Genomic DNA, 10388 nt, shown 5'->3' on the forward strand with positions numbered 1-10388 from the left:
CAAAACACTCGCGGGGTGCACAGATACATATACATTCAACACAAATTTAAGATGGCATCCTATACCTCTCAAAGAATTTTGTACAGCATAATTTCAATAGAGTTAATCAATTAGTCGATATTGCAGTCACCACAGAAGCACCCCTACTTTGAAAAAATGTAGAGCCTACAGTGTGGATTGATGGTGTGTTGTGCCTCATCTGACTTCTGTCCTCCCAAAGGACTTTGGGGGGTGGTGACTAACTCAGTCTGCGGCAGACCGCCTGGGCGGAGGCATGGCTGGGCCATTTCTTGACAAAGATGGAAACAGCAGGAGCTGTAGTGAGCACCTGGGCACAAGTTGGCACACAGGGAGGCAGTGCCGTTGGAGTTTCAGAGAGTGAAGTCATCTCACCGCCTCATTTACTGCGCACGCGATAGCCTGGTGCACCAGGAATCTCTCGGAATTTTCATTTTATTTGTCTGCCAGTGCGAGTGAATAGTGGTGTAGCAGGCAACAGGACAGGGGTGTCTGCATCCACCGATGAGGGTGTTACTCGAGATGAAGCAGGGAGTGGTGTGACCACAGGGCATGTGGTGCAGGTACCAGAACAGCTGGGTTGCACAGTAGTTCATCTCGGGGAGGAGCAATGAAGGCAGGTTTGAGGCTTTCTACTGATACTGCCTCAGTACCACAGTTACACTGTGTAGCATATGTAAAGTTTGTAGTTAATTTATTGTTCATCCTCATAAGGAATGAGGATGATTTAATACACACTCAACTAACTCTACAGAAGAGTAAATTATTTTACTTTTCATCCATCTTGAAAGACTTTCCACTATGACTCAGTGTACAGCAATGAATGTGGCAAAGAAAGTCTCAAACAAACAACAGTGTTAAAAATGAATGTTAAAAAATACAAAAATTTTTTGGTTTGCAGTATGGTGAACAGTTTGTGGTAGTGCATTTTCAATTTTTGCCTCTCAGCATGAAACTGAATAATGCAGTGAACAAGGTACAGTGTAAAATTTATATTTAGGAGCTAAGGATTTCAGGCGTGGCATGTATGATTCAGATAAGTAGAAATTCTTTTCTGTTCTTATCATTCTTAATAAGAACATGATTACAGACCTCTTGGATTAAATTATACATCAAAATGTTCTAAAAATAAGTGCAGAAGCAATGGTGTAGTGGAAGACTGCAAGCTAAAACCTTTTTTCTTCATCTGGAAATTTGAAAACAGGCTATAGTGAACAGTCTAATTTGGTAAATTCACTTTGATGTTACTTACTTTGACTGATCATAATTATTAAGTTAGTGATCCTCTGAAGAAGATAATATAACCTCTACCATAGTTATCCCAATTGGATAAACTCCAGTTACAAGTACTTTGACAAACTGCAGTGGCAGCAGGCAGTATTGCCAAAGTGTAGTCAGGCTCGCTAGACGAGTTGCTGCATGTATGTACAAAACAGGCAACACAATGAGCATGTCACCGTCAAAAAACAATCCGCTTGGATGATGGCTTGCTCCTACCACTCTACTCGCTGAAACATCAGGTTGACAAGGTAATTTTAATCAGAGTGCAGTTTGCCATACACCAGTGATTCATAGAAGCAACAACAATTAATTCTCCTTTGTTTACATTGAATGTAATTTTGAGATGATATGTTTTGACTCTTTATAACCTGAAAATCATAAATTATTCATCTACACTGCTGGCCATTAAAATTGCTACACCAAGAAGAAATGCAGATGATAAATGGGTATTCATTGGACAAATATATTATGCTAGAACTGACATGTGATTACATTTTCACACAATTTGGGTGCATAGATCCTGAGAAATCAGTACCCAGAACAACCACCTCTGGCAGTAAGAACGGCCTTGATACGCCTGGGCATTGAGTCAAACAGAGCTTGGATGGCGTGTACAGGTACAGCTGCCCATGCAGCTTCAACGTGATACCACTGTTCATCGAGAGTAGTGACTGGCGTATTGTGACGAGCCAGTTGCTCGGCCACCATTGACCAGATGTTTTCAGTTGGTGAGATATCTGGAGAATGTGCTGGCCAGGGCAGCAGTCGAACATTTTTAGTATCCAGAAAGGCCCATACAGGACCTGCAACATGCGGTTGTGCACTATCCTGTTGAAATGAAGGGTTTCGCAGGGATCGACTTAACGGTAGAACCACGGGTCGTAACACGTCTGCAATGTAACGTCCACTGTTCAAAGTGCTCTCAATGCAAACAAGAGGTGACCGAGACGTGTAACTAATGGCACCCCATACCATCACACCGGGTGATACCCCAGTATGGCGATGATGAATACACGCTTCCAATGGGCGTTCACCACAATGTCGCCAAACACGGATGCAACCATCATTATGCTGTAAACAGAACCTGGATTCATCTGAAAAAATGACGTTTTGTCATTCGTGCACCCAGGTTCGTCGTCGAGTACACCATCGCAGGCGCTCCTGTCTGTGATGCAGCGTCAAGGGTAACCACAGCCATGGTCTCCGTGCTGATAGTCCATGATGCTGCAAACATTGTCAAACTGTTTGTGCAGATGCTTGTTATCTTGCAAACGTCCTCTTCTGTTGACTCAGGGATTGATACGTGGCTGCACGATCTGTTACAGCCATGCTGATAAGATGCCTGTCATCTCGACTGCTAGTGATATGAGGCCGTTGGGATCCAGCATGGCGTTTCAAATTATCCTCCTGAACCCACCGATTCCATATTCTGCTAACAGTCATTGGTTCTTGACCAACGCAAGCAGCAATGTCGCGATACGATAAACCGCAATCGCGATAGACTACAATCCGATCTTTATCAAAGTTGGAAACATGATGGTATGCATTTCTCCTCCTTACACGTGGCATCACAACAACATTTCACCAGGCAACACCGGTCAACTACTGTTTGTGTATGAGAAATTGGTTGGAAACTTTCCTCATGTCAGCACGTTGTGGGTGTTGCCACCGGTGCCAGCCTTGTGTGAATGCTCTGAAAAGCTAATCATTTTCATATCACAGCACCTTGTTCCTGTTGGTTAAATTTCTCATCTGCAGCACGGCATCTTCGTGGTGTAGCAATTTTAATGGCCAGTAGTGTATATCTATATTCTGCAAACCACTGTGAGGTGCAGGGCAGAGGGTAGATTCCTCCTCCTCCCCGTTCCATTCATATATGGAGCACGGGAAGAATGATTGATTGAATTCCTCTGTGTGCACAGTAATTATTCTGATCTTATTCTCATAATCCATATGTGAGTGATACTAGGTGGTTGTAGCATAAATTTAGAGCCACCATTTAAAGCTGGTTCTTGAAACTTTGTTAACAGACTTACTCAGGATAATTTATAGCTATCTTCAAGAGTCTTCTAGTTCAGTTCCTTCAGTAACCTTTGTGACACTCTCCCACCAATTAAACAAACCTGTGACCATTCATGCTGCCCTTCTCCATGTAAGTTCCATATCCCCTTTTAGTCCTATCTGGTATGGGCTCCACACACTTAAGCAGTATCGTAGAACTGGACATGAGTGATTTGTAAGCAGTCTCCTTTATAGACTGAGTACACTTCCCCAGTATTCTACCAATAAACCGAAGTCTACCACCTACTTTACCCATGACTGAACCTGTGTGATAATTCCACATCATATCCCTGCAAAGTGTTACACCCAGGTATTTGTATGGGTTGGCTGATTCCAACAGTGACTCATTGATATTATAATCATAGTGCAAAATTTTACATTTCTAGACATTTAAACCAAGTTTCCAATCTCTGCACCACTTCGAAATCTTATCAACATATGACTGAATATTTATGCAGCTTCCTTTAGATTGCACTTCATTATAGAAAACTGTGCCATTTGCAGAAAACGTGATTTAATATTGTCTGCAAGGTCATTAATATGCAACATGAACAGTAAGGATCCCAACACACTTCCCTGGGGCACACCTGACATTACTTCTACAGTTGATGATGATGCTCCATCCAAGATAACATGCTGTGTCCTCCCTACACAAAATTCCTCAAAATAGCCACAAGTTTTGCTTGATACCCATATGACTGAACTTTTGCAATAAGCTAGATGCAGTACTGAGTCAATTCCTTTTCAGAAATCAAGAAATTCTGCATCTACCTGACTGCCTTGATCCAAAGCTTTCAGTATGTCATGTGAGGAAAGTGCAAGTTAGGTTTCACATGATCACTGTTGTCGAAATCCATGCTGTTGGCACTGAGGAGATCAATCTGTTGAAGATACCTTAATATGTTTGAGCTTAGAATGTGTTCCAAAATTGTACAACAAATCAGTGTTAAGAATATTGGACAGTAGTTATGTGGATCACTTCTACTACCCTTTTGTAGATAGGTGTCACCTGTGCCATTTCCCAAGAAGTGGGTACAGTTTTTTGTTTGAGGGATATTACTTGTTCGAAAGATTATGCTTTGAAGGGAGGCTAACTATACTGCAAATTTAGTATAGAAATAAATTAATTCATGTCATTCCATTCTGTTCCTCAGCCATTGTTAAATCTAATCTCTGTGTTGTGGCTCATGGCTGCAGCCAGTAGTGGACTGAAAATATTTCCTTTGTGATATATCTCGTAGCAGTAATAGAAATTGTGTATATCTGTTTTTATCTGATTGCTTGTTTTGCAGAGCCATAGAACTGCCGCCATGGACCACAAGAAAACTATCTGGATAAAAAAAGAAAAAGGAGATGAGGTATGCTCTGTACCAGGCTTCATGCTAAGTGGTACCTTTGTATTTCTTGCTGTTCTTTCACTAATTTCTATGTGCATACTGGGATGTCAATAATAATTCATCTCATGTTTGAAAATGAGTAATTCAGTCTAGTAAAAATGTCAGCACTTTGTCATTCTCGATTATAACAGTTCACAGCACTGCATAAAATTTGTGTATTAGAACCGATGTCATGTATGATGCAGGAGAAAGCTTACATTTAATTTTTCGTAAATGGACAGAAATTCTCACAAGAGGAGGGCACAACATTGGGATCATGAATTTATTTCCAACTTTATAACCTTTAGTAGGCCACTGAAACAACATAATATGAAAATAGTAAGGTGCACTAATCTGGCAATTATGAGAAAATTGCAGGAGAATTTTATGTATCTGTTATGTAAACCACATACCTGTGCAGAGGTACCAGCCATAAGAATTCATTGTCATTGGGATCACGAATTTATTTCAAACTTTATATGCCTTTAGTAGGTCACTGAAACAACTTCATGTGAAAATAATAAGGTGCACTAATCTGGCAATTCTGAGAAAATTGCAAGAGAAGTTTTACACATCTGTTATATAAACCACATACTTGTGCAGAGGTACGAGCCATAAAAGTTCATTGTGATGATGTGGTTGGAGTTCGCACATGGTAGCAGGGTTGTGGGTGAGGTGACAATTCGAATCCCATCAAGACTTATTTTTTAATCTGTATTTTTCTCGTCACTGGGCTCATTAATTAATTTAAATGACATTTAGGAGGTAATATAATGAAAAAAATGAGTATTTGCATGAAGTTTCAATTCATTTTTTCCATGTCTGCATGACAAACAACATCCATCAATGTGTGATGTCGAGAGCATATCAGACAAGTTACTGTATATTACTCTTCTGGTCTGACACACTGTGGCTTACTATATTACTGATTTTGAATAACATCATTATTTATTGGGGTTTGACTATGGTTTTCCAAGTCTGTCCCTTGTCCTTGAAAATTTAATTATAAATTGTAAGTAGACAAATGACACATGAAATTCACTGTAACTTCATGAAAATGCATGTGTTTTTTAACATTATATTGCGTCTAAAATGTCTTATAAATAAAAAAAACGAGAGCAGTGATGAAAAAAATAGATTAAAAAGTAGATGTTGGCAGGACTTGAACCATTACCTTGTCCATGACTCACCTGCTCTGCCTGAATGCCAACAACATGGCCATAATGGCTTCTTGTGGCAGGTAGCTTTGTACAGATACATGATCTATATAATGGATGTGTAAAATTTCTCTTGGGATTTTCTCAGAATTGCCAGAGTTGTGCACCTTACTGCTTGCACATTGTTGTTTTAATGACCTACTAAAGGTGTACAGAGTTTGAAGTAAATCTGTGATCCCATTGTCATGGCCATCCAAATAGTATTGATGGTATGTTTGCCCTAAAGTGGATTTGTTCTGATCTGATGTTCTTCTTTTAAAGGTCAACTAGAATGCCCAACAGCAGAATAAAGATACTTTATAGTGAATGTTAGCAGTGTCATTAACATTTAAATTTAACAGGTGTAGGAAATGCATTATTACACTATAGACATAGTATGGAATAGAAATCATTTCCTTATCAGTGATTTAAATAATAATTTTTTAAATGAATTTGAAGAGACAGTTCGTATTCTCACTGGCATGAAAAGTACATTTCATCATAATATTTAATTAGCAATTGGTTTTGAAAATTTAAACAGGGACCTGGTAGGTCCAACAGCAGTGAAGTTCAGTTTCAGACAATGACTATAGGAGATATTAGTTAATAGTTCACTATAATGTATGCATGCAGTATGATAGGTGCTCAATGAATGTCTCTCTTAGCAGCAAAATTGTGAAAGTCACAGTTCCACACTGAGTACTGATGTACCCATTCATAACTACCTCCTACATTCACTTCACATTGTCATAAATGAGGTTTGTAATGTTGCAAGTTTGTTGCTGAAAACCTAAGCAGTTGTTGGTATAAATGATAAGGCTACAAGTACATGACATTTGTCCAATGCCACCATTAGGGGTGACTAGCTGTTTGAAAGTAGACAGACTCCCAGGGTACCTTTATTTTTGTTGCACTGCTCCCACCCAGGGCTGATGAGGTCATCTCAACCAGGAAAAATACTTGCAAAGATCTGCACAGACCAAACATGCCTAGTTTGGCATTCATGATGGCCCCAACTGCAGAAATATTGTGATAGCATTACAGCAGTATATGCATTTGGGTATACATAAAAGTCCCCCTCCCCCATCAACTGTGGACCTTGCCATTGGTAGGGAGGCTTGTATGCCTCAGCAATACAGACTGCCGTACTGTAGGTGCAACCACAACAGAGGGGTATCTGCTGAGAGGCCAGACAAACGTGTGGTTCCTGGAGAGGGGCAGAAGCTTTTTCAGTAGTTGCAGGGGCAACAGTTTGGATGATTGACTGATCTGGCATTCTAAGATTAACCAAAATGGCCTTGCTGTGCTGGTACTGTGAATGGCTGAAATCAAGAGGAAACTACGGCCATAATTTTTCCGGAGAGCAAGCAGCTTTACTGTATGGTTAAATGATGATGGCATCCTCTTGGGTAAAATATTCCGGAGGTAAAATAGTCCCCCATTCGGATCTCCGGGCGGGGACTACTCAAGAGGACGTCGTTATCAGGAGAAAGAAAACTGGCATTCTACAGATCGGAGCGTGGAATATCAGATCCCTTAATCGGGCAGGTAGGTTAGAAAATTTAAAAAGGGAAATGGATAGGTTAAAGTAAGATATAGTGGGAGTTAGTGAAGTTCGCTGGCAGGAGGAACAAGACTTTTGGTCAGGTTAATACAGGGTTATAAATACAAATAGGGCTAATGCAGGAGTAGGTTTAATAATGAATAAAAAAATTGGAGTGTGGGTAAGCTACTACAAACAGCGTAGTGAACGCATTATTGTGGCCAAGATAAGACACGAAGCACATGCCTACTACAGTAGTACAAGTTTATATGCCAACTAGCTCTGCAGATGATGAAGAAATTGATGAAATGTACGATGAGATAAAAGAAATTATTCAGGTAGTGAAGGGAGACGAAAATTTAATAGTCATGGGTGACTGGAATTCGTCAGTAGGAAAAGGAAGAGAAGGAAACATAGTAGGTGAATATGGATTGAGGGGAAGAAATGAAAGAGGAAGCCGTCTGGTAGAATTTTGCACAGAGCATAACTTAATCATAGCTAACTCTTGGTTCAAGAATCATAAAAGAAGGATTATATAATGGTAAGACAGAGATTTAGGAACCAGGTTTTAAATTGTAAGACATTTCCAGGGGCAGATGTGGACTCTGACCACAATCTATTGGTTATGACCTGTAGATTAAAACTGAAGAAACTGCAAAAAGGTGGGAATTTAAGGAGATGGGACCTGGATAAACTAAAAGAACCAGAGATTGTACAGAGATTCAGGGAGAGCATAAGGGAGCAATTGACAGGAATGGGGGAAATAAATACAGTAGAAGAAGAATGGGTAGCTTTGAGGGATGAAGTAGTGAAGGCAGCAGAGGATCAAGTAGGTAAAAAGACGAGGGCTAGTAGAAATCCTTGGGTAACAGAAGAAATATTGAATTTAATTGATAAAAGGAGAAAATATAAAAATGCAGTAAGTGAAACAGGCAAAAAGGAATACAAACGTCTCAAAAATGAGATCGACAGGAAGTGCAAAATGGCTAAGCAGGGATGGCTAGAGGACAAATGTAAGGATGTAGAGGCTTATCTCACTAGGGGTAAGATAGAAACTGCCTACAGGAAACTTAAAGAGACTGTTGGAGAAAAGAGAACCACTTTCATGAATATCAAGAGCACAGATGGAAACCCAGTTCTAAGCAAAGAAGGGAAAGCAGAAAGGTGGAAGGAGTATATAGAGGATTTATACAAGGGCGATGTACTTGAGGACAATATTATGGAAATGAAAGAGGATGTAGATTAAGATGAAATGGGAGATAAGATACTGCATGAAGAGTTTGACAGAGCACTGAAAGTCCTGAGTCGAAACAAGGCCCCGGGAGTAGACAACATTCCATTAGAACTACTGATGGCCTTGGGAGAGCCAGTCATGACAGAACTCTGCCATTTGGTGAGCAAGGTGTATGAGCCAGGCGAAATACCCTCATACTTCAAGAGGAATATAATAATTCCAATCCAAAAGAAAGCAGGTGTTGACAGATGTGAAAATTACTGAACTATCAGTTTAATAAGTCACAGCTGCAAAATACTAACGTGAATTCTTTACAGATGAATGGAAAAACTGGTAGAAGCAGACCTCGGGGAAGATGAGTTTGGATTCCGTAGAAATGTTGGAACAAGGGAGGCAATACTAAACTTACAACTTATCTTAGAAGGAAGATTAAGAAAAGGCAAACCTACATTTCTAGCATTTGTAGACTTCGAGAAAGCTTTTGACAGTGTTAACTGGAATATTCTCTTTCAAATTCTGAAGGTGGCAGGGGTAAAATACAGTGAGTGAAAGGCTATTTACAATTTTTACAGAAACCAGATGGCAGTTATAATAGTCGAGGGACTTGAAAGGGAAGCAGTGGTTGGGAAGGGAGTGAGACAGGGTTGTAGCCTCTCCCCAATGTTATTCAATCTGTATATTGAGCAACCAGTAATGGAAACAAAAGAATAGTTTGGAGTAGGAATTAAAATCCATGGAAAAGAAATAAAAACTTTGAGGTTTGCCGATGACATTGTAATTCTGTCAGAGACAGCAAAGGACTTGGAAGAGCAGTTGAACAGAATGGACAGTGTCTTGAAAGGAAGATATAAGATGAACATCAACAAAAGCAAAACAAGGATAATGGACTGTAGTCAAATTAAATTAAGTGATGCTGAGGGTATTAGGTTAGGAAATGAGATATTTAAAGTAGTAGATGAGTTTTGCTATTTGGGAAGCAAAATAACTGATGATGGTCAATGTAGACAGGATATAAAATGTAAACTGGAAATGGCAAGAAAATCATTTCTGAAGAAGAGAAGTTTGTTAATGTGAAGTATAGATTTAAGCGTCAGGAAGTCTTTTGTGAAATTATTTGTATGTAGTGCAGCTATGTATGGAAGTTAAACGTGCGTGATAAATAGTTGGACAAGAAGAGAATAGAAGCTTTCAAAATGTGGTTCTACGGAAGAATGCTGAAGATTAGATCGGTAGATCACGTAACTAATGAGGAGGTACTGAATTGAATTAGGGAGAAGAGGAATTTGTGGCACAACTTGAGTAGAAGAAGTGATCGGCTGATAGTACACGTTCTGAGGCATCAATGGTTCACCAATTTAGTATTTGAGGCAGCATGGAGGGTAAAAATCGTAGAGGAAGACCAAGAGATGAATACACTAAGCAGATTCAGAACAATGTGGTTTGTAGTAGTTACTCGAAGATGAAGAGGCTTGCACAGGGTAGAGTAGCATGGAGAGCTGTATCAAACCAGTCTCTGGACTGAAGACCACAACCACAACAACAATAACATAATAATAATAATAATACAGTGAGATGGAAGGAGTCATGATTGCAATACAGGATCAAACAATAAACACCAGTTATTACAGCAAGCATATTATTAAAGATCCCAATACCATCACAGATAAATGCAGACTTTG

The 10388-nt window shown here is 39.6% G+C and overlaps 1 protein-coding gene across 1 annotated transcript in view; it reads left to right on the forward strand.

Moving 5' to 3' along the window:
* Positions 1–4721, forward strand: part of LOC124553804 (zinc finger protein 83-like) — a 123100-nt gene extending 118379 nt beyond the window's left edge. The window contains exon 7 of the mRNA XM_047127788.1: positions 4653–4721. The gene's annotated coding sequence lies outside the window, so the exon portion shown is untranslated. The remainder of the gene's footprint in view (positions 1–4652) is intronic.
* The last annotated feature ends 5667 nt before the right edge of the window (positions 4722–10388 follow it).

This window comes from Schistocerca americana, chromosome 11, assembly GCF_021461395.2.
Source record: "Schistocerca americana isolate TAMUIC-IGC-003095 chromosome 11, iqSchAmer2.1, whole genome shotgun sequence".
Classification (NCBI taxonomy): Eukaryota; Metazoa; Arthropoda; class Insecta; order Orthoptera; family Acrididae; genus Schistocerca; species Schistocerca americana.